The sequence below is a fragment of the Bos grunniens genome, chromosome 20, assembly GCF_055505025.1.
Source record: "Bos grunniens cultivar Pamir isolate PY7600 chromosome 20, Bosgru_T2T1.0, whole genome shotgun sequence".
Taxonomy (NCBI): domain Eukaryota; kingdom Metazoa; phylum Chordata; class Mammalia; order Artiodactyla; family Bovidae; genus Bos; species Bos grunniens.
The window spans coordinates 73640044-73665543 of record NC_141184.1 but is presented as its reverse complement, the minus strand read 5'-3'; the positions used below and the strand labels follow the sequence as shown (position 1 = coordinate 73665543).

Genomic DNA, 25500 nt, shown 5'->3' with positions numbered 1-25500 from the left:
ACGAGAAACGGTCCCCGAAACAAGAATCAGACAAACCAGAGAAGCCCAGATGATAGTCCTTGAGATGAAGGAACTAAGCAGCTGGTTGCGATGGCACCAAGGGGAAAGGTTGCTCTTTGTGTCTGCCCCTCTACTCCTTTCTTCCTGGACGCCTTAGGGTTTTGTCATGGAGATTTGAAATAAAGTGCACAAAAGTCATATGTGTTGAATCAAGATTTTGCATTTAACCATCTCTCAAAAAGGAAGAGAGCTTCACCTGCACATGTTTCTTTCAAAACCGTCAATTGCTTTTCAATTCTGGGGTTTCTCTCTTGCCTTGTTCAGTTAGCCTTAACAGTAAAAATCCACGAAAACTACATAAAGATTCAAAGATACCAACAAAGGACAGCTTCTGTTTTTGAAATCATCTTTCCATTTAGTAGAACACGAGCTCTATTCTTTGTATTTTGCCTAGGGAATTAGCAATGTCCTGGTTCAGATGGCAAGGCATCCGCGCGCAGGAGACTGGGGTTTGATCCCTGGGTCGGGAAGATCCCGCCGGAGAAGGAAATGGCAACCCACTCCCAGTATCCTCGCCTGGGAAATGCCACGGACAGAGGAGCCTGATGGGCCGCAGTCCATGGGTTGTATTAAAGTTGGGCTCAACCCAGCAACTACGAACACAAGTATTTCCAAAGACCACACTCAAGTGTGTGTGTGTGTGTGTGTGTGTATCTCCTCTTGCCGTCTTGGAGTCTGTCTCGGAATCTTCATGTATTTCTGCCTCTGTATCTCCTGACAGCCAGCCGCCGGCCCGTTCGTCTGGCCCCGGCCTCTCCCAGGCGCTCTGGCTCTGGCTGAGGAGCTTGCGCAGGCCAGCTGTCTCCCTTGGCGTGGGTGCGTGCGAGTGTCTGTGTGTCTGTCTGTGTGCCTGCCTGTGGCTCGTCTGCTCTCTCAGGAAGGTCGAGGGCTTGGCGTGGGGGCAAAGGGGGGGCCTCGGTAGTGCGAAGGGGAGGGGCTGAGGCGCTCCAGTCGACCGCGCCTCCCTGGCTTCTGGTGGGTTTGGGCACCGGACAGGTGCCGGGCAAGTTGGGCGCTCAAGTTTCGCTGCGTCTAGGCCCGCAGGAGGTTCAGAGGCCCCTGGGCCGCGGGGGTTGGGAGGCGGCGGGCGCCGAAGACCGACACCTCCGGGGCCGCGCGGGCCTGAGCAGCGAATGGGATCGGGGGGAGGCCCAGCTCAGCGAGCGCGGCCGGGTCTGGAGTGGCCGCGGGTGGGAGGGCGCCGAGACCTCCGCACCCCTCAGCCCAGCCCCCAGGCCCTGCGCGCACGCACGCACGCACGCCCTCCCGGTCAATGGGGGGTCCTGGAAGCCCCTCGGGCCCCCGGGCCCGGCCAGGTGCTTGCTGGTCTGGTGTTGGCGGTGTTCGGGGGGTGGGGGCGGGGGGGGCGGGCCGGCGTCAGCAGGCTGGAGTCGGGTCGCGGGTCGTGCGGCTCAAGTACAGCATGCCCCGCGACGAGAGGTGCGGCCCGTTGGCCCGACCTGCAGGGCAGAGCGAAAGGGAGGCGAAGCGCAAGGCTCTTAGGGCGCCCCGAGCCAACCGCCACCGTCTCAGGCCGTATCAGCCTGAAGGCGCCGGATCTCGTCTGATCTCGGAAGCTAAGCAGGGTCGGGCCTGGTTAGTATCTTGGATGGGAGACCACCTGGGAATCCCGGGTGCTCGAGGCTTTTTGCCTACCAGAAGAGGTCCTTTAGCCCCCGCCGCGCGTCCCGATTCTTGGATCCCCCCCGCAGCCCCAGCCCCTCCCGGGCCGCGGGGAGCGGGTGGCCGGGGCCCCGACTCCCGCTGCAGACCTGGGTTGCCTCCGCGCGGCCCGCGAGCCCCTCCGCATTCGCATTCGGCTTCCAGGACACCCGACGACCGGCAGTCCCGTCTCCACCTGGGGCTCCTTTGGCTTGCCTCAGGCAATCCCGGGGCTTGCACCGACTCCAGCCAGAGCCCCGGCCCCCGCCCCACCCCCTGCCTCGAGGCCATCGCGCATGCGCATGTGCGCGCGCACGCACAGATAGATGTGCCCAAACGGGGCATCTAACTTGTTCACTTATACCGTGGGTGGATCTATGCCTGGGAGTCGGACTGCTGGACCATAGGCTACTTCCACTTTTAGTTCCTTCGGGAACCTCCATATTCTTTTCCATACCGGCTCTACCCACGCCCATTCCTACTCACCGTGGAGGAGAGTTCCCTTTGCTCCACATCTTCTCCAGCATCGGTTATTGACAGACATCGCAGTGAGGCCCAGTCGGACTCATGTGAAGTGGTCCCTCCTTGGAGTTTGGAGTTGAGCCTCTCCAATCATTAGTGACGTGGAGCAAGATGACCTTTTGGAAATGCAGATGCAATGCTGTCACCTCCCTGCTCCAACGGCTCTCGTATTTTCCCAGCATATTGAAGATACGACCACTTCCCTTCAGGCTTGCTCCTCACGTTCTTCTCTGATGTCTTTTGCCTGGAATGCCCTCTGCACTCTTTGGCTTCCATGCCATAGGGCATTTTTCGTTTCTGGAATGTCCTAAGTGTCCCTGGTCACATAGCCTTCCAAGATGCTATTTTCCCTGCCTGAAATTCTTCCTGCATCTCAACCCTGGTTTACCTAGGTTCAACCTATGGACCTCAACGAAATGGTGCCTCTGGAAAGCCTTCCCTGACACCCAGGTTTTGTGGTGAGGGAAGAGGCCCCTCTATAGGTTCTCAAAGGATCTGCCTGTGATGTATCATTAGAGTCGTCTCAGTGAAAGCAGGAACTCTGTGTCTTCTTCTCTCCGCCTTCTATTCCCTGAAACTTATTACATGCCTCCTAGCTCATCGTAGGTGCTCAGTATTTACTTAGTGTGTGAAAGACAGAAAAGCTCTTGGAAGCCTCAAGGGGTCACTTGGCTCGGCACTTTTGATCTCTTTGTATATTTGGCGATTCAATTCTTTCCTTTCCTGGGTTGATGGGTACACTATATTCGAGGCACAATCTAAGGCATGAAGACATATCCATACATAGAGGGTCTTGCTTTCAAGGAACTCGTACAGCAGATTTCTACAAGTTAGGGCTTTTCAAATGCTCTAGAAGCATGTGAACGTTCAGTAGGCTCCATTTTCATTTCAAAGAAAGATCGTTTGACTTCCATAGCAAAGGTGGAGACCTTCCAACGTTGAGTCCAATACTTATACCTTGACCATTTCAGGCAAGTCTTGTGGTTCCTTCTGGAGGTGTGTGGCTCTTGCAGAAATGTGAAGATCTTCCATCGTCCTCAGACTTTGGTGTCATTTGCAATCATCCAGAAAGCTTCCAGGTCTAGGTTCCAGACCACCAGCACACACAGTCAGTAGCCAACGGAGTGGATTCCAGGAATACGCCTTGTTCACCGGCATTACCGTTGATATTGTTGCTGCACACTCAATGCAGTGGGCAGGGCCTGGATTGTCCACTGGGTCTCATGTGGAGTGGAAAGAAGGGCTCCCCCCCTCCCCCCCCCCACACACACCACCCACCCCCACTGTTGACAGCCTTGTGACGAGAAACGGTCCCCGAAACAAGAATCAGACAAACCAGAGAAGCCCAGATGATAGTCCTTGAGATGAAGGAACTAAGCAGCTGGTTGCGATGGCACCAAGGGGAAAGGTTGCTCTTTGTGTCTGCCCCTCTACTCCTTTCTTCCTGGACGCCTTAGGGTTTTGTCATGGAGATTTGAAATAAAGTGCACAAAAGTCATATGTGTTGAATCAAGATTTTGCATTTAACCATCTCTCAAAAAGGAAGAGAGCTTCACCTGCACATGTTTCTTTCAAAACCGTCAATTGCTTTTCAATTCTGGGGTTTCTCTCTTGCCTTGTTCAGTTAGCCTTAACAGTAAAAATCCACGAAAACTACATAAAGATTCAAAGATACCAACAAAGGACAGCTTCTGTTTTTGAAATCATCTTTCCATTTAGTAGAACACGAGCTCTATTCTTTGTATTTTGCCTAGGGAATTAGCAATGTCCTGGTTCAGATGGCAAGGCATCCGCGCGCAGGAGACTGGGGTTTGATCCCTGGGTCGGGAAGATCCCGCCGGAGAAGGAAATGGCAACCCACTCCCAGTATCCTCGCCTGGGAAATGCCACGGACAGAGGAGCCTGATGGGCCGCAGTCCATGGGTTGTATTAAAGTTGGGCTCAACCCAGCAACTACGAACACAAGTATTTCCAAAGACCACACTCAAGTGTGTGTGTGTGTGTGTGTGTGTGTGTGTGTGTGTGTGTGTGTGTGTATCTCCTCTTGCCGTCTTGGAGTCTGTCTCGGAATCTTCATGTATTTCTGCCTCTGTATCTCCTGACAGCCAGCCGCCGGCCCGTTCGTCTGGCCCCGGCCTCTCCCAGGCGCTCTGGCTCTGGCTGAGGAGCTTGCGCAGGCCAGCTGTCTCCCTTGGCGTGGGTGCGTGCGAGTGTCTGTGTGTCTGTCTGTGTGCCTGCCTGTGGCTCGTCTGCTCTCTCAGGAAGGTCGAGGGCTTGGCGTGGGGGCAAAGGGGGGGCCTCGGTAGTGCGAAGGGGAGGGGCTGAGGCGCTCCGGTCGACCGCGCCTCCCTGGCTTCTGGTGGGTTTGGGCACCGGACAGGTGCCGGGCAAGTTGGGCGCTCAAGTTTCGCTGCGTCTAGGCCCGCAGGAGGTTCAGAGGCCCCTGGGTCGCGGGGGTTGGGAGGCGGCGGGCGCCGAAGACCGACACCTCCGGGGCCGCGCGGGCCTGAGCAGCGAATGGGATCGGGGGGAGGCCCGGCTCAGCGAGCGCGGCCGGGTCTGGAGTGGCCGCGGGTGGGAGGGCGCCGAGACCTCCGCACCCCTCAGCCCAGCCCCCAGGCCCTGCGCGCACGCATGCACGCACGCCCTCCCGGTCAATGGGGGGTCCTGGAAGCCCCTCGGGCCCCCGGGCCCGGCCAGGCGCTTGCTGGTCTGGTGTTGGCGGTGTTCGGGGGGTGGGGGGGGGGGGCGGGCTGGCGTCAGCAGGCTGGAGTACGGTCGCGGGTCGTGCGGCTCAAGTACAGCATGCCCCGCGACGAGAGGTGCGGCCCGTTGGCCCGACCTGCAGGGCAGAGCGAAAGGGAGGCGAAGCGCAAGGCTCTTAGGGCGCCCCGAGCCAACCGCCACCGTCTCAGGCCGTATCAGCCTGAAGGCGCCGGATCTCGTCTGATCTCGGAAGCTAAGCAGGGTCGGGCCTGGTTAGGATCTTGGATGGGAGACCACCTGGGAATCCCGGGTGCTCGAGGCTTTTTGCCTACCAGAAGAGGTCCTTTAGCCCCCGCCGCGCGTCCCGATTCTTGGATCCCCCCCGCAGCCCCAGCCCCTCCCGGGCCGCGGGGAGCGGCTGGCCGGGGCCCCGACTCCCGCTGCAGACCTGGGTTGCCTCCGCGCGGCCCGCGAGCCCCTCCGCATTCGCATTCGGCTTCCAGGACACCCGACGACCGGCAGTCCCGTCTCCACCTGGGGCTCCTTTGGCTTGCCTCAGGCAATCCCGGGGCTTGCACCGACTCCAGCCAGAGCCCCGGCCCCCGCCCCACCCCCTGCCTCGAGGCCATCGCGCATGCGCATGTGCGCGCGCACGCACAGATAGATGTGCCCAAACGGGGCATCTAACTTGTTCACTTATACCGTGGGTGGATCTATGCCTGGGAGTCGGACTGCTGGACCATAGGCTACTTCCACTTTTAGTTCCTTCGGGAACCTCCATATTCTTTTCCATACCGGCTCTACCCACGCCCATTCCTACTCACCGTGGAGGAGAGTTCCCTTTGCTCCACATCTTCTCCAGCATCGGTTATTGACAGACATCGCAGTGAGGCCCAGTCGGACTCATGTGAAGTGGTCCCTCCTTGGAGTTTGGAGTTGAGCCTCTCCAATCATTAGTGACGTGGAGCAAGATGACCTTTTGGAAATGCAGATGCAATGCTGTCACCTCCCTGCTCCAACGGCTCTCGTATTTTCCCAGCATATTGAAGATACGACCACTTCCCTTCAGGCTTGCTCCTCACGTTCTTCTCTGATGTCTTTTGCCTGGAATGCCCTCTGCACTCTTTGGCTTCCATGCCATAGGGCATTTTTCGTTTCTTGAATGTCCTAAGTGTCCCTGGTCACATAGCCTTCCAAGATGCTATTTTCCCTGCCTGAAATTCTTCCTGCATCTCAACCCTGGTTTACCTAGGTTCAACCTATGGACCTCAACGAAATGGTGCCTCTGGAAAGCCTTCCCTGACACCCAGGTTTTGTGGTGAGGGAAGAGGCCCCTCTATAGGTTCTCAAAGGATCTGCCTGTGATGTATCATTAGAGTCGTCTCAGTGAAAGCAGGAACTCTGTGTCTTCTTCTCTCCGCCTTCTATTCCCTGAAACTTATTACATGCCTCCTAGCTCATCGTAGGTGCTCAGTATTTACTTAGTGTGTGAAAGACAGAAAAGCTCTTGGAAGCCTCAAGGGGTCACTTGGCTCGGCACTTTTGATCTCTTTGTATATTTGGCGATTCAATTCTTTCCTTTCCTGGGTTGATGGGTACACTATATTCGAGGCACAATCTAAGGCATGAAGACATATCCATACATAGAGGGTCTTGCTTTCAAGGAACTCGTACAGCAGATTTCTACAAGTTAGGGCTTTTCAAATGCTCTAGAAGAATGTGAACGTTCAGTAGGCTCCATTTTCATTTCAAAGAAAGATCATCTGACTTCCATAGCAAAGGTGGAGACCTTCCAACGTTGAGTCCAATACTTATACCTTGACCATTTCAGGCAAGTCTTGTAGTTCCTTCTGGAGGTGTGTGGCTCTTGCAGAAATGTGAAGATCTTCCATCGTCCTCAGACTTTGGTGTCATTTGCAATCATCCAGAAAGCTTCCAGGTCTAGGTTCCAGACCACCAGCACACACAGTCAGTAGCCAACGGAGTGGATTCCAGGAATACGCATTGTTCACCGGCATTACCGTTGATATTGTTGCTGCACACTCAATGCAGTGGGCAGGGCCTGGATTGTCCACTGGGTCTCATGTGGAATGGAAAGAAGGGCTCCCCCCCTCCCCCCCACACACACACACCACCCACCCCCACTGTTGACAGCCTTGTAACGAGAAACGGTCCCCAAAACAAGAATCAGACAAACCAGAGAAGCCCAGATGATAGTCCTTGAGATGAAGGAACTAAGCAGCTGGTTGCGATGGCACCAAGGGGAAAGGTTGCTCTTTGTGTCTGCCCCTCTACTCCTTTCTTCCTGGACGCCTTAGGGTTTTGTCATGGAGATTTGAAATAAAGTGCACAAAAGTCATATGTGTTGAATCAAGATTTTGCATTTAACCATCTCTCAAAAAGGAAGAGAGCTTCACCTGCACATGTTTCTTTCAAAACCGTCTATTGCTTTTCAATTCTGGGGTTTCTCTCTTGCCTTGTTCAGTTAGCCTTAACAGTAAAAATCCACGAAAACTACATAAAGATTCAAAGATACCAACAAAGGACAGCTTCTGTTTTTGAAATCATCTTTCCATTTAGTAGAACACGAGCTCTATTCTTTGTATTTTGCCTAGGGAATTAGCAATGTCCTGGTTCAGATGGCAAGGCATCCGCGCGCAGGAGACTGGGGTTTGATCCCTGGGTCGGGAAGATCCCGCCGGAGAAGGAAATGGCAACCCACTCCCAGTATCCTCGCCTGGGAAATGCCACGGACAGAGGAGCCTGATGGGCCGCAGTCCATGGGTTGTATTAAAGTTGGGCTCAACCCAGCAACTACGAACACAAGTATTTCCAAAGACCACACTCAAGTGTGTGTGTGTGTGTGTGTGTGTGTATCTCCTCTTGCCGTCTTGGAGTCTGTCTCGGAATCTTCATGTATTTCTGCCTCTGTATCTCCTGACAGCCAGCCGCCGGCCCGTTCGTCTGGCCCCGGCCTCTCCCAGGCGCTCTGGCTCTGGCTGAGGAGCTTGCGCAGGCCAGCTGTCTCCCTTGGCGTGGGTGCGTGCGAGTGTCTGTGTGTCTGTCTGTGTGCCTGCCTGTGGCTCGTCTGCTCTCTCAGGAAGGTCGAGGGCTTGGCGTGGGGGCAAAGGGGGGGCCTCGGTAGTGCGAAGGGGAGGGGCTGAGGCGCTCCGGTCGACCGCGCCTCCCTGGCTTCTGGTGGGTTTGGGCACCGGACAGGTGCCGGGCAAGTTGGGCGCTCAAGTTTCGCTGCGTCTAGGCCCGCAGGAGGTTCAGAGGCCCCTGGGTCGCGGGGGTTGGGAGGCGGCGGGCGCCGAAGACCGACACCTCCGGGGCCGCGCGGGCCTGAGCAGCGAATGGGATCGGGGGGAGGCCCGGCTCAGCGAGCGCGGCCGGGTCTGGAGTGGCCGCGGGTGGGAGGGCGCCGAGACCTCCGCACCCCTCAGCCCAGCCCCCAGGCCCTGCGCGCACGCATGCACGCACGCCCTCCCGGTCAATGGGGGGTCCTGGAAGCCCCTCGGGCCCCCGGGCCCGGCCCGGCGCTTGCTGGTCTGGTGTTGTCGGTGTTCGGGGGGTGGGGGGGGGGCGGGCTGGCGTCAGCAGGCTGGAGTACGGTCGCGGGTCGTGCGGCTCAAGTACAGCATGCCCCGCGACGAGAGGTGCGGCCCGTTGGCCCGACCTGCAGGGCAGAGCGAAAGGGAGGCGAAGCGCAAGGCTCTTAGGGCGCCCCGAGCCAACCGCCACCGTCTCAGGCCGTATCAGCCTGAAGGCGCCGGATCTCGTCTGATCTCGGAAGCTAAGCAGGGTCGGGCCTGGTTAGTATCTTGGATGGGAGACCACCTGGGAATCCCGGGTGCTCGAGGCTTTTTGCCTACCAGAAGAGGTCCTTTAGCCCCCGCCGCGCGTCCCGATTCTTGGATCCCCCCCGCAGCCCCAGCCCCTCCCGGGCCGCGGGGAGCGGGTGGCCGGGGCCCCGACTCCCGCTGCAGACCTGGGTTGCCTCCGCGCGGCCCGCGAGCCCCTCCGCATTCGCATTCGGCTTCCAGGACACCCGACGACCGGCAGTCCCGTCTCCACCTGGGGCTCCTTTGGCTTGCCTCAGGCAATCCCGGGGCTTGCACCGACTCCAGCCAGAGCCCCGGCCCCCGCCCCACCCCCTGCCTCGAGGCCATCGCGCATGCGCATGTGCGCGCGCACGCACAGATAGATGTGCCCAAACGGGGCATCTAACTTGTTCACTTATACCGTGGGTGGATCTATGCCTGGGAGTCGGACTGCTGGACCATAGGCTACTTCCACTTTTAGTTCCTTCGGGAACCTCCATATTCTTTTCCATACCGGCTCTACCCACGCCCATTCCTACTCACCGTGGAGGAGAGTTCCCTTTGCTCCACATCTTCTCCAGCATCGGTTATTGACAGACATCGCAGTGAGGCCCAGTCGGACTCATGTGAAGTGGTCCCTCCTTGGAGTTTGGAGTTGAGCCTCTCCAATCATTAGTGACGTGGAGCAAGATGACCTTTTGGAAATGCAGATGCAATGCTGTCACCTCCCTGCTCCAACGGCTCTCGTATTTTCCCAGCATATTGAAGATACGACCACTTCCCTTCAGGCTTGCTCCTCACGTTCTTCTCTGATGTCTTTTGCCTGGAATGCCCTCTGCACTCTTTGGCTTCCATCCCATAGGGCATTTTTCGTTTCTGGAATGTCCTAAGTGTCCCTGGTCACATAGCCTTCCAAGATGCTATTTTCCCTGCCTGAAATTCTTCCTGCATCTCAACCCTGGTTTACCTAGGTTCAACCTATGGACCTCAACGAAATGGTGCCTCTGGAAAGCCTTCCCTGACACCCAGGTTTTGTGGTGAGGGAAGAGGCCCCTCTATAGGTTCTCAAAGGATCTGCCTGTGATGTATCATTAGAGTCGTCTCAGTGAAAGCAGGAACTCTGTGTCTTCTTCTCTCCGCCTTCTATTCCCTGAAACTTATTACATGCCTCCTAGCTCATCGTAGGTGCTCAGTATTTACTTAGTGTGTGAAAGACAGAAAAGCTCTTGGAAGCCTCAAGGGGTCACTTGGCTCGGCACTTTTGATCTCTTTGTATATTTGGCGATTCAATTCTTTCCTTTCCTGGGTTGATGGGTACACTATATTCGAGGCACAATCTAAGGCATGAAGACATATCCATACATAGAGGGTCTTGCTTTCAAGGAACTCGTACAGCAGATTTCTACAAGTTAGGGCTTTTCAAATGCTCTAGAAGCATGTGAACGTTCAGTAGGCTCCATTTTCATTTCAAAGAAAGATCGTTTGACTTCCATAGCAAAGGTGGAGACCTTCCAACGTTGAGTCCAATACTTATACCTTGACCATTTCAGGCAAGTCTTGTGGTTCCTTCTGGAGGTGTGTGGCTCTTGCAGAAATGTGAAGATCTTCCATCGTCCTCAGACTTTGGTGTCATTTGCAATCATCCAGAAAGCTTCCAGGTCTAGGTTCCAGACCACCAGCACACACAGTCAGTAGCCAACGGAGTGGATTCCAGGAATACGCCTTGTTCACCGGCATTACCGTTGATATTGTTGCTGCACACTCAATGCAGTGGGCAGGGCCTGGATTGTCCACTGGGTCTCATGTGGAGTGGAAAGAAGGGCTCCCCCCCTCCCCCCCCCCCACACACACCACCCACCCCCACTGTTGACAGCCTTGTGACGAGAAACGGTCCCCGAAACAAGAATCAGACAAACCAGAGAAGCCCAGATGATAGTCCTTGAGATGAAGGAACTAAGCAGCTGGTTGCGATGGCACCAAGGGGAAAGGTTGCTCTTTGTGTCTGCCCCTCTACTCCTTTCTTCCTGGACGCCTTAGGGTTTTGTCATGGAGATTTGAAATAAAGTGCACAAAAGTCATATGTGTTGAATCAAGATTTTGCATTTAACCATCTCTCAAAAAGGAAGAGAGCTTCACCTGCACATGTTTCTTTCAAAACCGTCAATTGCTTTTCAATTCTGGGGTTTCTCTCTTGCCTTGTTCAGTTAGCCTTAACAGTAAAAATCCACGAAAACTACATAAAGATTCAAAGATACCAACAAAGGACAGCTTCTGTTTTTGAAATCATCTTTCCATTTAGTAGAACACGAGCTCTATTCTTTGTATTTTGCCTAGGGAATTAGCAATGTCCTGGTTCAGATGGCAAGGCATCCGCGCGCAGGAGACTGGGGTTTGATCCCTGGGTCGGGAAGATCCCGCCGGAGAAGGAAATGGCAACCCACTCCCAGTATCCTCGCCTGGGAAATGCCACGGACAGAGGAGCCTGATGGGCCGCAGTCCATGGGTTGTATTAAAGTTGGGCTCAACCCAGCAACTACGAACACAAGTATTTCCAAAGACCACACTCAAGTGTGTGTGTGTGTGTGTGTGTGTGTGTGTGTGTGTGTGTGTATCTCCTCTTGCCGTCTTGGAGTCTGTCTCGGAATCTTCATGTATTTCTGCCTCTGTATCTCCTGACAGCCAGCCGCCGGCCCGTTCGTCTGGCCCCGGCCTCTCCCAGGCGCTCTGGCTCTGGCTGAGGAGCTTGCGCAGGCCAGCTGTCTCCCTTGGCGTGGGTGCGTGCGAGTGTCTGTGTGTCTGTCTGTGTGCCTGCCTGTGGCTCGTCTGCTCTCTCAGGAAGGTCGAGGGCTTGGCGTGGGGGCAAAGGGGGGGCCTCGGTAGTGCGAAGGGGAGGGGCTGAGGCGCTCCGGTCGACCGCGCCTCCCTGGCTTCTGGTGGGTTTGGGCACCGGACAGGTGCCGGGCAAGTTGGGCGCTCAAGTTTCGCTGCGTCTAGGCCCGCAGGAGGTTCAGAGGCCCCTGGGTCGCGGGGGTTGGGAGGCGGCGGGCGCCGAAGACCGACACCTCCGGGGCCGCGCGGGCCTGAGCAGCGAATGGGATCGGGGGGGAGGCCCGGCTCAGCGAGCGCGGCCGGGTCTGGAGTGGCCGCGGGTGGGAGGGCGCCGAGACCTCCGCACCCCTCAGCCCAGCCCCCAGGCCCTGCGCGCACGCATGCACGCACGCCCTCCCGGTCAATGGGGGGTCCTGGAAGCCCCTCGGGCCCCCGGGCCCGGCCAGGCGCTTGCTGGTCTGGTGTTGGCGGTGTTCGGGGGGTGGGGGGGGGGGCGGGCTGGCGTCAGCAGGCTGGAGTCCGGTCGCGGGTCGTGCGGCTCAAGTACAGCATGCCCCGCGACGAGAGGTGCGGCCCGTTGGCCCGACCTGCAGGGCAGAGCGAAAGGGAGGCGAAGCGCAAGGCTCTTAGGGCGCCCCGAGCCAACCGCCACCGTCTCAGGCCGTATCAGCCTGAAGGCGCCGGATCTCGTCTGATCTCGGAAGCTAAGCAGGGTCGGGCCTGGTTAGTATCTTGGATGGGAGACCACCTGGGAATCCCGGGCGCTCGAGGCTTTTTGCCTACCAGAAGAGGTCCTTTAGCCCCCGCCGCGCGTCCCGATTCTTGGATCCCCCCCGCAGCCCCAGCCCCTCCCGGGCCGCGGGGAGCGGGTGGCCGGGGCCCCGACTCCCGCTGCAGACCTGGGTTGCCTCCGCGCGGCCCGCGAGCCCCTCCGCATTCGCATTCGGCTTCCAGGACACCCGACGACCGGCAGTCCCGTCTCCACCTGGGGCTCCTTTGGCTTGCCTCAGGCAATCCCGGGGCTTGCACCGACTCCAGCCAGAGCCCCGGCCCCCGCCCCACCCCCTGCCTCGAGGCCATCGCGCATGCGCATGTGCGCGCGCACGCACAAATAGATGTGCCCAAACGGGGCATCTATCTTGTTCACTTATACCGTGGGTGGATCTATGCCTGGGAGTCGGACTGCTGGACCATAGGCTACTTCCACTTTTAGTTCCTTCGGGAACCTCCATATTCTTTTCCATACCGGCTCTACCCACGCCCATTCCTACTCACCGTGGAGGAGAGTTCCCTTTGCTCCACATCTTCTCCAGCATCGGTTATTGACAGACATCGCAGTGAGGCCCAGTCGGACTCATGTGAAGTGGTCCCTCCTTGGAGTTTGGAGTTGAGCCTCTCCAATCATTAGTGACGTGGAGCAAGATGACCTTTTGGAAATGCAGATGCAATGCTGTCACCTCCCTGCTCCAACGGCTCTCGTATTTTCCCAGCATATTGAAGATACGACCACTTCCCTTCAGGCTTGCTCCTCACGTTCTTCTCTGATGTCTTTTGCCTGGAATGCCCTCTGCACTCTTTGGCTTCCATGCCATAGGGCATTTTTCGTTTCTGGAATGTCCTAAGTGTCCCTGGTCACATAGCCTTCCAAGATGCTATTTTCCCTGCCTGAAATTCTTCCTGCATCTCAACCCTGGTTTACCTAGGTTCAACCTATGGACCTCAACGAAATGGTGCCTCTGGAAAGCCTTCCCTGACACCCAGGTTTTGTGGTGAGGGAAGAGGCCCCTCTATAGGTTCTCAAAGGATCTGCCTGTGATGTATCATTAGAGTCGTCTCAGTGAAAGCAGGAACTCTGTGTCTTCTTCTCTCCGCCTTCTATTCCCTGAAACTTATTACATGCCTCCTAGCTCATCGTAGGTGCTCAGTATTTACTTAGTGTGTGAAAGACAGAAAAGCTCTTGGAAGCCTCAAGGGGTCACTTGGCTCGGCACTTTTGATCTCTTTGTATATTTGGCGATTCAATTCTTTCCTTTCCTGGGTTGATGGGTACACTATATTCGAGGCACAATCTAAGGCATGAAGACATATCCATACATAGAGGGTCTTGCTTTCAAGGAACTCGTACAGCAGATTTCTACAAGTTAGGGCTTTTCAAATGCTCTAGAAGCATGTGAACGTTCAGTAGGCTCCATTTTCATTTCAAAGAAAGATCGTTTGACTTCCATAGCAAAGGTGGAGACCTTCCAACGTTGAGTCCAATACTTATACCTTGACCATTTCAGGCAAGTCTTGTGGTTCCTTCTGGAGGTGTGTGGCTCTTGCAGAAATGTGAAGATCTTCCATCGTCCTCAGACTTTGGTGTCATTTGCAATCATCCAGAAAGCTTCCAGGTCTAGGTTCCAGACCACCAGCACACACAGTCAGTAGCCAACGGAGTGGATTCCAGGAATACGCCTTGTTCACCGGCATTACCGTTGATATTGTTGCTGCACACTCAATGCAGTGGGCAGGGCCTGGATTGTCCACTGGGTCTCATGTGGAGTGGAAAGAAGGGCTCCCCCCCTCCCCCCCCCACACACACACCACCCACCCCCACTGTTGACAGCCTTGTGACGAGAAACGGTCCCCGAAACAAGAATCAGACAAACCAGAGAAGCCCAGATGATAGTCCTTGAGATGAAGGAACTAAGCAGCTGGTTGCGATGGCACCAAGGGGAAAGGTTGCTCTTTGTGTCTGCCCCTCTACTCCTTTCTTCCTGGACGCCTTAGGGTTTTGTCATGGAGATTTGAAATAAAGTGCACAAAAGTCATATGTGTTGAATCAAGATTTTGCATTTAACCATCTCTCAAAAAGGAAGAGAGCTTCACCTGCACATGTTTCTTTCAAAACCGTCAATTGCTTTTCAATTCTGGGGTTTCTCTCTTGCCTTGTTCAGTTAGCCTTAACAGTAAAAATCCACGAAAACTACATAAAGATTCAAAGATACCAACAAAGGACAGCTTCTGTTTTTGAAATCATCTTTCCATTTAGTAGAACACGAGCTCTATTCTTTGTATTTTGCCTAGGGAATTAGCAATGTCCTGGTTCAGATGGCAAGGCATCCGCGCGCAGGAGACTGGGGTTTGATCCCTGGGTCGGGAAGATCCCGCCGGAGAAGGAAATGGCAACCCACTCCCAGTATCCTCGCCTGGGAAATGCCACGGACAGAGGAGCCTGATGGGCCGCAGTCCATGGGTTGTATTAAAGTTGGGCTCAACCCAGCAACTACGAACACAAGTATTTCCAAAGACCACACTCAAGTGTGTGTGTGTGTGTGTGTGTGTGTGTATCTCCTCTTGCCGTCTTGGAGTCTGTCTCGGAATCTTCATGTATTTCTGCCTCTGTATCTCCTGACAGCCAGCCGCCGGCCCGTTCGTCTGGCCCCGGCCTCTCCCAGGCGCTCTGGCTCTGGCTGAGGAGCTTGCGCAGGCCAGCTGTCTCCCTTGGCGTGGGTGCGTGCGAGTGTCTGTGTGTCTGTCTGTGTGCCTGCCTGTGGCTCGTCTGCTCTCTCAGGAAGGTCGAGGGCTTGGCGTGGGGGCAAAGGGGGGGCCTCGGTAGTGCGAAGGGGAGGGGCTGAGGCGCTCCAGTCGACCGCGCCTCCCTGGCTTCTGGTGGGTTTGGGCACCGGACAGGTGCCGGGCAAGTTGGGCGCTCAAGTTTCGCTGCGTCTAGGCCCGCAGGAGGTTCAGAGGCCCCTGGGCCGCGGGGGTTGGGAGGCGGCGGGCGCCGAAGACCGACACCTCCGGGGCCGCGCGGGCCTGAGCAGCGAATGGGATCGGGGGGAGGCCCAGCTCAGCGAGCGCGGCCGGGTCTGGAGTGGCCGCGGGTGGGAGGGCGCCGAGACCTCCGCACCCCTCAGCCCAGCCCCCAGGCCCTGCGCGCACGCACGCACGCACGCCCTCCCGGTCAATGGGGGGTCCTGGAAGCCCCTCGGGCCCCCGGGCCCGGCCAGGTGCTTGCTGGTCTGGTGTTGGCGGTGTTCGGGGGGTGGGGGCGGGGGGGGCGGGCCGGCGTCAGCAGGCTGGAGTCGGGTCGCGGGTCGTGCGGCTCAAGTACAGCATGCCCCGCGACGAGAGGTGCGGCCCGTTGGCCCGACCTGCAGGGCAGAGCGAAAGGGAGGCGAAGCGCAAGGCTCTTAGGGCGCCCCGAGCCAACCGCCACCGTCTCAGGCCGTATCAGCCTGAAGGCGCCGGATCTCGTCTGATCTCGGAAGCTAAGCAGGGTCGGGCCTGGTTAGTATCTTGGATGGGAGACCACCTGGGAATCCCGGGTGCTCGAGGCTTTTTGCCTACCAGAAGAGGTCCTTTAGCCCCCGCCGCGCGTCCCGATTCTTGGATCCCCCCCGCAGCCCCAGCCCCTCCCGGGCCGCGGGGAGCGGGTGGCCGGGGCCCCGACTCCCGCTGCAGACCTGGGTTGCCTCCGCGCGGCCCGCGAGCCCCTCCGCATTCGCATTCGGCTTCCAGGACACCCGACGACCGGCAGTCCCGTCTCCACCTGGGGCTCCTTTGGCTTGCCTCAGGCAATCCCGGGGCTTGCACCGACTCCAGCCAGAGCCCCGGCCCCCGCCCCACCCCCTGCCTCGAGGCCATCGCGCATGCGCATGTGCGCGCGCACGCACAGATAGATGTGCCCAAACGGGGCATCTAACTTGTTCACTTATACCGTGGGTGGATCTATGCCTGGGAGTCGGACTGCTGGACCATAGGCTACTTCCACTTTTAGTTCCTTCGGGAACCTCCATATTCTTTTCCATACCGGCTCTACCCACGCCCATTCCTACTCACCGTGGAGGAGAGTTCCCTTTGCTCCACATCTTCTCCAGCATCGGTTATTGACAGACATCGCAGTGAGGCCCAGTCGGACTCATGTGAAGTGGTCCCTCCTTGGAGTTTGGAGTTGAGCCTCTCCAATCATTAGTGACGTGGAGCAAGATGACCTTTTGGAAATGCAGATGCAATGCTGTCACCTCCCTGCTCCAACGGCTCTCGTATTTTCCCAGCATATTGAAGATACGACCACTTCCCTTCAGGCTTGCTCCTCACGTTCTTCTCTGATGTCTTTTGCCTGGAATGCCCTCTGCACTCTTTGGCTTCCATGCCATAGGGCATTTTTCGTTTCTGGAATGTCCTAAGTGTCCCTGGTCACATAGCCTTCCAAGATGCTATTTTCCCTGCCTGAAATTCTTCCTGCATCTCAACCCTGGTTTACCTAGGTTCAACCTATGGACCTCAACGAAATGGTGCCTCTGGAAAGCCTTCCCTGACACCCAGGTTTTGTGGTGAGGGAAGAGGCCCCTCTATAGGTTCTCAAAGGATCTGCCTGTGATGTATCATTAGAGTCGTCTCAGTGAAAGCAGGAACTCTGTGTCTTCTTCTCTCCGCCTTCTATTCCCTGAAACTTATTACATGCCTCCTAGCTCATCGTAGGTGCTCAGTATTTACTTAGTGTGTGAAAGACAGAAAAGCTCTTGGAAGCCTCAAGGGGTCACTTGGCTCGGCACTTTTGATCTCTTTGTATATTTGGCGATTCAATTCTTTCCTTTCCTGGGTTGATGGGTACACTATATTCGAGGCACAATCTAAGGCATGAAGACATATCCATACATAGAGGGTCTTGCTTTCAAGGAACTCGTACAGCAGATTTCTACAAGTTAGGGCTTTTCAAATGCTCTAGAAGCATGTGAACGTTCAGTAGGCTCCATTTTCATTTCAAAGAAAGATCGTTTGACTTCCATAGCAAAGGTGGAGACCTTCCAACGTTGAGTCCAATACTTATACCTTGACCATTTCAGGCAAGTCTTGTGGTTCCTTCTGGAGGTGTGTGGCTCTTGCAGAAATGTGAAGATCTTCCATCGTCCTCAGACTTTGGTGTCATTTGCAATCATCCAGAAAGCTTCCAGGTCTAGGTTCCAGACCACCAGCACACACAGTCAGTAGCCAACGGAGTGGATTCCAGGAATACGCCTTGTTCACCGGCATTACCGTTGATATTGTTGCTGCACACTCAATGCAGTGGGCAGGGCCTGGATTGTCCACTGGGTCTCATGTGGAGTGGAAAGAAGGGCTCCCCCCCTCCCCCCCCCACACACACACCACCCACCCCCACTGTTGACAGCCTTGTGACGAGAAACGGTCCCCGAAACAAGAATCAGACAAACCAGAGAAGCCCAGATGATAGTCCTTGAGATGAAGGAACTAAGCAGCTGGTTGCGATGGCACCAAGGGGAAAGGTTGCTCTTTGTGTCTGCCCCTCTACTCCTTTCTTCCTGGACGCCTTAGGGTTTTGTCATGGAGATTTGAAATAAAGTGCACAAAAGTCATATGTGTTGAATCAAGATTTTGCATTTAACCATCTCTCAAAAAGGAAGAGAGCTTCACCTGCACATGTTTCTTTCAAAACCGTCAATTGCTTTTCAATTCTGGGGTTTCTCTCTTGCCTTGTTCAGTTAGCCTTAACAGTAAAAATCCACGAAAACTACATAAAGATTCAAAGATACCAACAAAGGACAGCTTCTGTTTTTGAAATCATCTTTCCATTTAGTAGAACACGAGCTCTATTCTTTGTATTTTGCCTAGGGAATTAGCAATGTCCTGGTTCAGATGGCAAGGCATCCGCGCGCAGGAGACTGGGGTTTGATCCCTGGGTCGGGAAGATCCCGCCGGAGAAGGAAATGGCAACCCACTCCCAGTATCCTCGCCTGGGAAATGCCACGGACAGAGGAGCCTGATGGGCCGCAGTCCATGGGTTGTATTAAAGTTGGGCTCAACCCAGCAACTACGAACACAAGTATTTCCAAAGACCACACTCAAGTGTGTGTGTGTGTGTGTGTGTGTATCTCCTCTTGCCGTCTTGGAGTCTGTCTCGGAATCTTCATGTATTTCTGCCTCTGTATCTCCTGACAGCCAGCCGCCGGCCCGTTCGTCTGGCCCCGGCCTCTCCCAGGCGCTCTGGCTCTGGCTGAGGAGCTTGCGCAGGCCAGCTGTCTCCCTTGGCGTGGGTGCGTGCGAGTGTCTGTGTGTCTTTCTGTGTGCCTGCCTGTGGCTCGTCTGCTCTCTCAGGAAGGTCGAGGGCTTGGCGTGGGGGCAAAGGGGGGGCCTCGGTAGTGCGAAGGGGAGGGGCTGAGGCGCTCCAGTCGACCGCGCCTCCCTGGCTTCTGGTGGGTTTGGGCACCGGACAGGTGCCGGGCAAGTTGGGCGCTCAAGTTTCGCTGCGTCTAGGCCCGCAGGAGGTTCAGAGGCCCCTGGGCCGCGGGGGTTGGGAGGCGGCGGGCGCCGAAGACCGACACCTCCGGGGCCGCGCGGGCCTGAGCAGCGAATGGGATCGGGGGGAGGCCCAGCTCAGCGAGCGCGGCCGGGTCTGGAGTGGCCGCGGGTGGGAGGGCGCCGAGACCTCCGCACCCCTCAGCCCAGCCCCCAGGCCCTGCGCGCACGCACGCACGCACGCCCTCCCGGTCAATGGGGGGTCCTGGAAGCCCCTCGGGCCCCCGGGCCCGGCCAGGTGCTTGCTGGTCTGGTGTTGGCGGTGTTCGGGGGGTGGGGGCGGGGGGGGCGGGCCGGCGTCAGCAGGCTGGAGTCGGGTCGCGGGTCGTGCGGCTCAAGTACAGCATGCCCCGCGACGAGAGGTGCGGCCCGTTGGCCCGACCTGCAGGGCAGAGCGAAAGGGAGGCGAAGCGCAAGGCTCTTAGGGCGCCCCGACCCAACCGCCACCGTCTCAGGCCGTATCAGCCTGAAGGCGCCGGATCTCGTCTGATCTCGGAAGCTAAGCAGGGTCGGGCCTGGTTAGTATCTTGGATGGGAGACCACCTGGGAATCCCGGGTGCTCGAGGCTTTTTGCCTACCAGAAGAGGTCCTTTAGCCCCCGCCGCGCGTCCCGATTCTTGGATCCCCCCCGCAGCCCCAGCCCCTCCCGGGCCGCGGGGAGCGGGTGGCCGGGGCCCCGACTCCCGCTGCAGACCTGGGTTGCCTCCGCGCGGCCCGCGAGCCCCTCCGCATTCGCATTCGGCTTCCAGGACACCCGACGACCGGCAGTCCCGTCTCCACCTGGGGCTCCTTTGGCTTGCCTCAGGCAATCCCGGGGCTTGCACCGACTCCAGCCAGAGCCCCGGCCCCCGCCCCACCCCCTGCCTCGAGGCCATCGCGCATGCGCATGTGCGCGCGCACGCACAGATAGATGTGCCCAAACGGGGCATCTAACTTGTTCACTTATACCGTGGGTGGATCTATGCCTGGGAGTCGGACTGCTGGACCATAGGCTACTTCCACTTTTAGTTCCTTCGGGAACCTCCATATTCTTTTCCATACCGGCTCTACCCACGCCCATTCCTACTCACCGTGGAGGAGAGTTCCCTTTGCTCCACATCTTCTCCAGCATCGGTTATTGACAGACATCGCAGTGAGGCCCAGTCGGACTCATGTGAAGTGGTCCCTCCTTGGAGTTTGGAGTTGAGCCTCTCCAATCATTAGTGACGTGGAGCAAGATGACCTTTTGGAAATGCAGATGCAATGCTGTCACCTCCCTGCTCCAACGGCTCTCGTATTTTCCCAGCATATTGAAGATACGACCACTTCCCTTCAGGCTTGCTCCTCACGTTCTTCTCTGATGTCTTTTGCCTGGAATGCCCTCTGCACTCTTTGGCTTCCATGCCATAGGGCATTTTTCGTTTCTGGAATGTCCTAAGTGTCCCTGGTCACATAGCCTTCCAAGATGCTATTTTCCCTGCCTGAAATTCTTCCTGCATCTCAACCCTGGTTTACCTAGGTTCAACCTATGGACCTCAACGAAATGGTGCCTCTGGAAAGCCTTCCCTGACACCCAGGTTTTGTGGTGAGGGAAGAGGCCCCTCTATAGGTTCTCAAAGGATCTGCCTGTGATGTATCATTAGAGTCGTCTCAGTGAAAGCAGGAACTCTGTGTCTTCTTCTCTCCGCCTTCTATTCCCTGAAACTTATTACATGCCTCCTAGCTCATCGTAGGTGCTCAGTATTTACTTAGTGTGTGAAAGACAGAAAAGCTCTTGGAAGCCTCAAGGGGTCACTTGGCTCGGCACTTTTGATCTCTTTGTATATTTGGCGATTCAATTCTTTCCTTTCCTGGGTTGATGGGTACACTATATTCGAGGCACAATCTAAGGCATGAAGACATATCCATACATAGAGGGTCTTGCTTTCAAGGAACTCGTACAGCAGATTTCTACAAGTTAGGGCTTTTCAAATGCTCTAGAAGCATGTGAACGTTCAGTAGGCTCCATTTTCATTTCAAAGAAAGATCGTTTGACTTCCATAGCAAAGGTGGAGACCTTCCAACGTTGAGTCCAATACTTATACCTTGACCATTTCAGGCAAGTCTTGTGGTTCCTTCTGGAGGTGTGTGGCTCTTGCAGAAATGTGAAGATCTTCCATCGTCCTCAGACTTTGGTGTCATTTGCAATCATCCAGAAAGCTTCCAGGTCTAGGTTCCAGACCACCAGCACACACAGTCAGTAGCCAACGGAGTGGATTCCAGGAATACGCCTTGTTCACCGGCATTACCGTTGATATTGTTGCTGCACACTCAATGCAGTGGGCAGGGCCTGGATTGTCCACTGGGTCTCATGTGGAGTGGAAAGAAGGGCTCCCCCCCTCCCCCCCCCACACACACACCACCCACCCCCACTGTTGACAGCCTTGTGACGAGAAACGGTCCCCGAAACAAGAATCAGACAAACCAGAGAAGCCCAGATGATAGTCCTTGAGATGAAGGAACTAAGCAGCTGGTTGCGATGGCACCAAGGGGAAAGGTTGCTCTTTGTGTCTGCCCCTCTACTCCTTTCTTCCTGGACGCCTTAGGGTTTTGTCATGGAGATTTGAAATAAAGTGCACAAAAGTCATATGTGTTGAATCAAGATTTTGCATTTAACCATCTCTCAAAAAGGAAGAGAGCTTCACCTGCACATGTTTCTTTCAAAACCGTCAATTGCTTTTCAATTCTGGGGTTTCTCTCTTGCCTTGTTCAGTTAGCCTTAACAGTAAAAATCCACGAAAACTACATAAAGATTCAAAGATACCAACAAAGGACAGCTTCTGTTTTTGAAATCATCTTTCCATTTAGTAGAACACGAGCTCTATTCTTTGTATTTTGCCTAGGGAATTAGCAATGTCCTGGTTCAGATGGCAAGGCATCCGCGCGCAGGAGACTGGGGTTTGATCCCTGGGTCGGGAAGATCCCGCCGGAGAAGGAAATGGCAACCCACTCCCAGTATCCTCGCCTGGGAAATGCCACGGACAGAGGAGCCTGATGGGCCGCAGTCCATGGGTTGTATTAAAGTTGGGCTCAACCCAGCAACTACGAACACAAGTATTTCCAAAGACCACACTCAAGTGTGTGTGTGTGTGTGTGTGTGTATCTCCTCTTGCCGTCTTGGAGTCTGTCTCGGAATCTTCATGTATTTCTGCCTCTGTATCTCCTGACAGCCAGCCGCCGGCCCGTTCGTCTGGCCCCGGCCTCTCCCAGGCGCTCTGGCTCTGGCTGAGGAGCTTGCGCAGGCCAGCTGTCTCCCTTGGCGTGGGTGCGTGCGAGTGTCTGTGTGTCTGTCTGTGTGCCTGCCTGTGGCTCGTCTGCTCTCTCAGGAAGGTCGAGGGCTTGGCGTGGGGGCAAAGGGGGGGCCTCGGTAGTGCGAAGGGGAGGGGCTGAGGCGCTCCAGTCGACCGCGCCTCCCTGGCTTCTGGTGGGTTTGGGCACCGGACAGGTGCCGGGCAAGTTGGGCGCTCAAGTTTCGCTGCGTCTAGGCCCGCAGGAGGTTCAGAGGCCCCTGGGCCGCGGGGGTTGGGAGGCGGCGGGCGCCGAAGACCGACACCTCCGGGGCCGCGCGGGCCTGAGCAGCGAATGGGATCGGGGGGAGGCCCAGCTCAGCGAGCGCGGCCGGGTCTGGAGTGGCCGCGGGTGGGAGGGCGCCGAGACCTCCGCACCCCTCAGCCCAGCCCCCAGGCCCTGCGCGCACGCACGCACGCACGCCCTCCCGGTCAATGGGGGGTCCTGGAAGCCCCTCGGGCCCCCGGGCCCGGCCAGGTGCTTGCTGGTCTGGTGTTGGCGGTGTTCGGGGGGTGGGGGCGGGGGGGGCGGGCCGGCGTCAGCAGGCTGGAGTCGGGTCGCGGGTCGTGCGGCTCAAGTACAGCATGCCCCGCGACGAGAGGTGCGGCCCGTTGGCCCGACCTGCAGGGCAGAGCGAAAGGGAGGCGAAGCGCAAGGCTCTTAGGGCGCCCCGAGCCAACCGCCACCGTCTCAGGCCGTATCAGCCTGAAGGCGCCGGATCTCGTCTGATCTCGGAAGCTAAGCAGGGTCGGGCCTGGTTAGTATCTTGGATGGGAGACCACCTGGGAATCCCGGGTGCTCGAGGCTTTTTGCCTACCAGAAGAGGTCCTTTAGCCCCCGCCGCGCGTCCCGATTCTTGGATCCCCCCCGCAGCCCCAGCCCCTCCCGGGCCGCGGGGAGCGGGTGGCCGGGGCCCCGACTCCCGCTGCAGACCTGGGTTGCCTCCGCGCGGCCCGCGAGCCCCTCCGCATTCGCATTCGGCTTCCAGGACACCCGACGACCGGCAGTCCCGTCTCCACCTGGGGCTCCTTTGGCTTGCCTCAGGCAATCCCGGGGCTTGCACCGACTCCAGCCAGAGCCCCGGCCCCCGCCCCACCCCCTGCCTCGAGGCCATCGCGCATGCGCATGTGCGCGCGCACGCACAGATAGATGTGCCCAAACGGGGCATCTAACTTGTTCACTTATACCGTGGGTGGATCTATGCCTGGGAGTCGGACTGCTGGACCATAGGCTACTTCCACTTTTAGTTCCTTCGGGAACCTCCATATTCTTTTCCATACCGGCTCTACCCACGCCCATTCCTACTCACCGTGGAGGAGAGTTCCCTTTGCTCCACATCTTCTCCAGCATCGGTTATTGACAGACATCGCAGTGAGGCCCAGTCGGACTCATGTGAAGTGGTCCCTCCTTGGAGTTTGGAGTTGAGCCTCTCCAATCATTAGTGACGTGGAGCAAGATGACCTTTTGGAAATGCAGATGCAATGCTGTCACCTCCCTGCTCCAACGGCTCTCGTATTTTCCCAGCATATTGAAGATACGACCACTTCCCTTCAGGCTTGCTCCTCACGTTCTTCTCTGATGTCTTTTGCCTGGAATGCCCTCTGCACTCTTTGGCTTCCATCCCATAGGGCATTTTTCGTTTCTGGAATGTCCTAAGTGTCCCTGGTCACATAGCCTTCCAAGATGCTATTTTCCCTGCCTGAAATTCTTCCTGCATCTCAACCCTGGTTTACCTAGGTTCAACCTATGGACCTCAACGAAATGGTGCCTCTGGAAAGCCTTCCCTGACACCCAGGTTTTGTGGTGAGGGAAGAGGCCCCTCTATAGGTTCTCAAAGGATCTGCCTGTGATGTATCATTAGAGTCGTCTCAGTGAAAGCAGGAACTCTGTGTCTTCTTCTCTCCGCCTTCTATTCCCTGAAACTTATTACATGCCTCCTAGCTCATCGTAGGTGCTCAGTATTTACTTAGTGTGTGAAAGACAGAAAAGCTCTTGGAAGCCTCAAGGGGTCACTTGGCTCGGCACTTTTGATCTCTTTGTATATTTGGCGATTCAATTCTTTCCTTTCCTGGGTTGATGGGTACACTATATTCGAGGCACAATCTAAGGCATGAAGACATATCCATACATAGAGGGTCTTGCTTTCAAGGAACTCGTACAGCAGATTTCTACAAGTTAGGGCTTTTCAAATGCTCTAGAAGCATGTGAACGTTCAGTAGGCTCCATTTTCATTTCAAAGAAAGATCGTTTGACTTCCATAGCAAAGGTGGAGACCTTCCAACGTTGAGTCCAATACTTATACATTGACCATTTCAGGCAAGTCTTGTGGTTCCTTCTGGAGGTGTGTGGCTCTTGCAGAAATGTGAAGATCTTCCATCGTCCTCAGACTTTGGTGTCATTTGCAATCATCCAGAAAGCTTCCAGGTCTAGGTTCCAGACCACCAGCACACACAGTCAGTAGCCAACGGAGTGGATTCCAGGAATACGCCTTGTTCACCGGCATTACCGTTGATATTGTTGCTGCACACTCAATGCAGTGGGCAGGGCCTGGATTGTCCACTGGGTCTCATGTGGAGTGGAAAGAAGGGCTCCCCCCCTCCCCCCCCCCACACACACCACCCACCCCCACTGTTGACAGCCTTGTGACGAGAAACGGTCCCCGAAACAAGAATCAGACAAACCAGAGAAGCCCAGATGATAGTCCTTGAGATGAAGGAACTAAGCAGCTGGTTGCGATGGCACCAAGGGGAAAGGTTGCTCTTTGTGTCTGCCCCTCTACTCCTTTCTTCCTGGACGCCTTAGGGTTTTGTCATGGAGATTTGAAATAAAGTGCACAAAAGTCATATGTGTTGAATCAAGATTTTGCATTTAACCATCTCTCAAAAAGGAAGAGAGCTTCACCTGCACATGTTTCTTTCAAAACCGTCAATTGCTTTTCAATTCTGGGGTTTCTCTCTTGCCTTGTTCAGTTAGCCTTAACAGTAAAAATCCACGAAAACTACATAAAGATTCAAAGATACCAACAAAGGACAGCTTCTGTTTTTGAAATCATCTTTCCATTTAGTAGAACACGAGCTCTATTCTTTGTATTTTGCCTAGGGAATTAGCAATGTCCTGGTTCAGATGGCAAGGCATCCGCGCGCAGGAGACTGGGGTTTGATCCCTGGGTCGGGAAGATCCCGCCGGAGAAGGAAATGGCAACCCACTCCCAGTATCCTCGCCTGGGAAATGCCACGGACAGAGGAGCCTGATGGGCCGCAGTCCATGGGTTGTATTAAAGTTGGGCTCAACC

At 56.1% G+C, this 25500-nt stretch overlaps 6 pseudogenes; all 6 read left to right on the top strand.

Moving 5' to 3' along the window:
• Positions 1-1586: 1586 nt before the first annotated feature.
• LOC147350833 (5S ribosomal RNA) lies at positions 1587-1706 on the top strand (annotated as a pseudogene).
• A 6989-nt stretch (positions 1707-8695) lies between these two features.
• Positions 8696-8815, top strand: LOC147350832 (5S ribosomal RNA; annotated as a pseudogene).
• Positions 8816-12256: 3441 nt separating this feature from the next.
• Positions 12257-12376, top strand: LOC147350831 (5S ribosomal RNA; annotated as a pseudogene).
• A 3429-nt stretch (positions 12377-15805) lies between these two features.
• LOC147350830 (5S ribosomal RNA) lies at positions 15806-15925 on the top strand (annotated as a pseudogene).
• Positions 15926-19350: 3425 nt separating this feature from the next.
• On the top strand, positions 19351-19470 carry LOC147350829 (5S ribosomal RNA; annotated as a pseudogene).
• A 3425-nt stretch (positions 19471-22895) lies between these two features.
• LOC147350828 (5S ribosomal RNA) lies at positions 22896-23015 on the top strand (annotated as a pseudogene).
• Positions 23016-25500: the final 2485 nt, after the last annotated feature.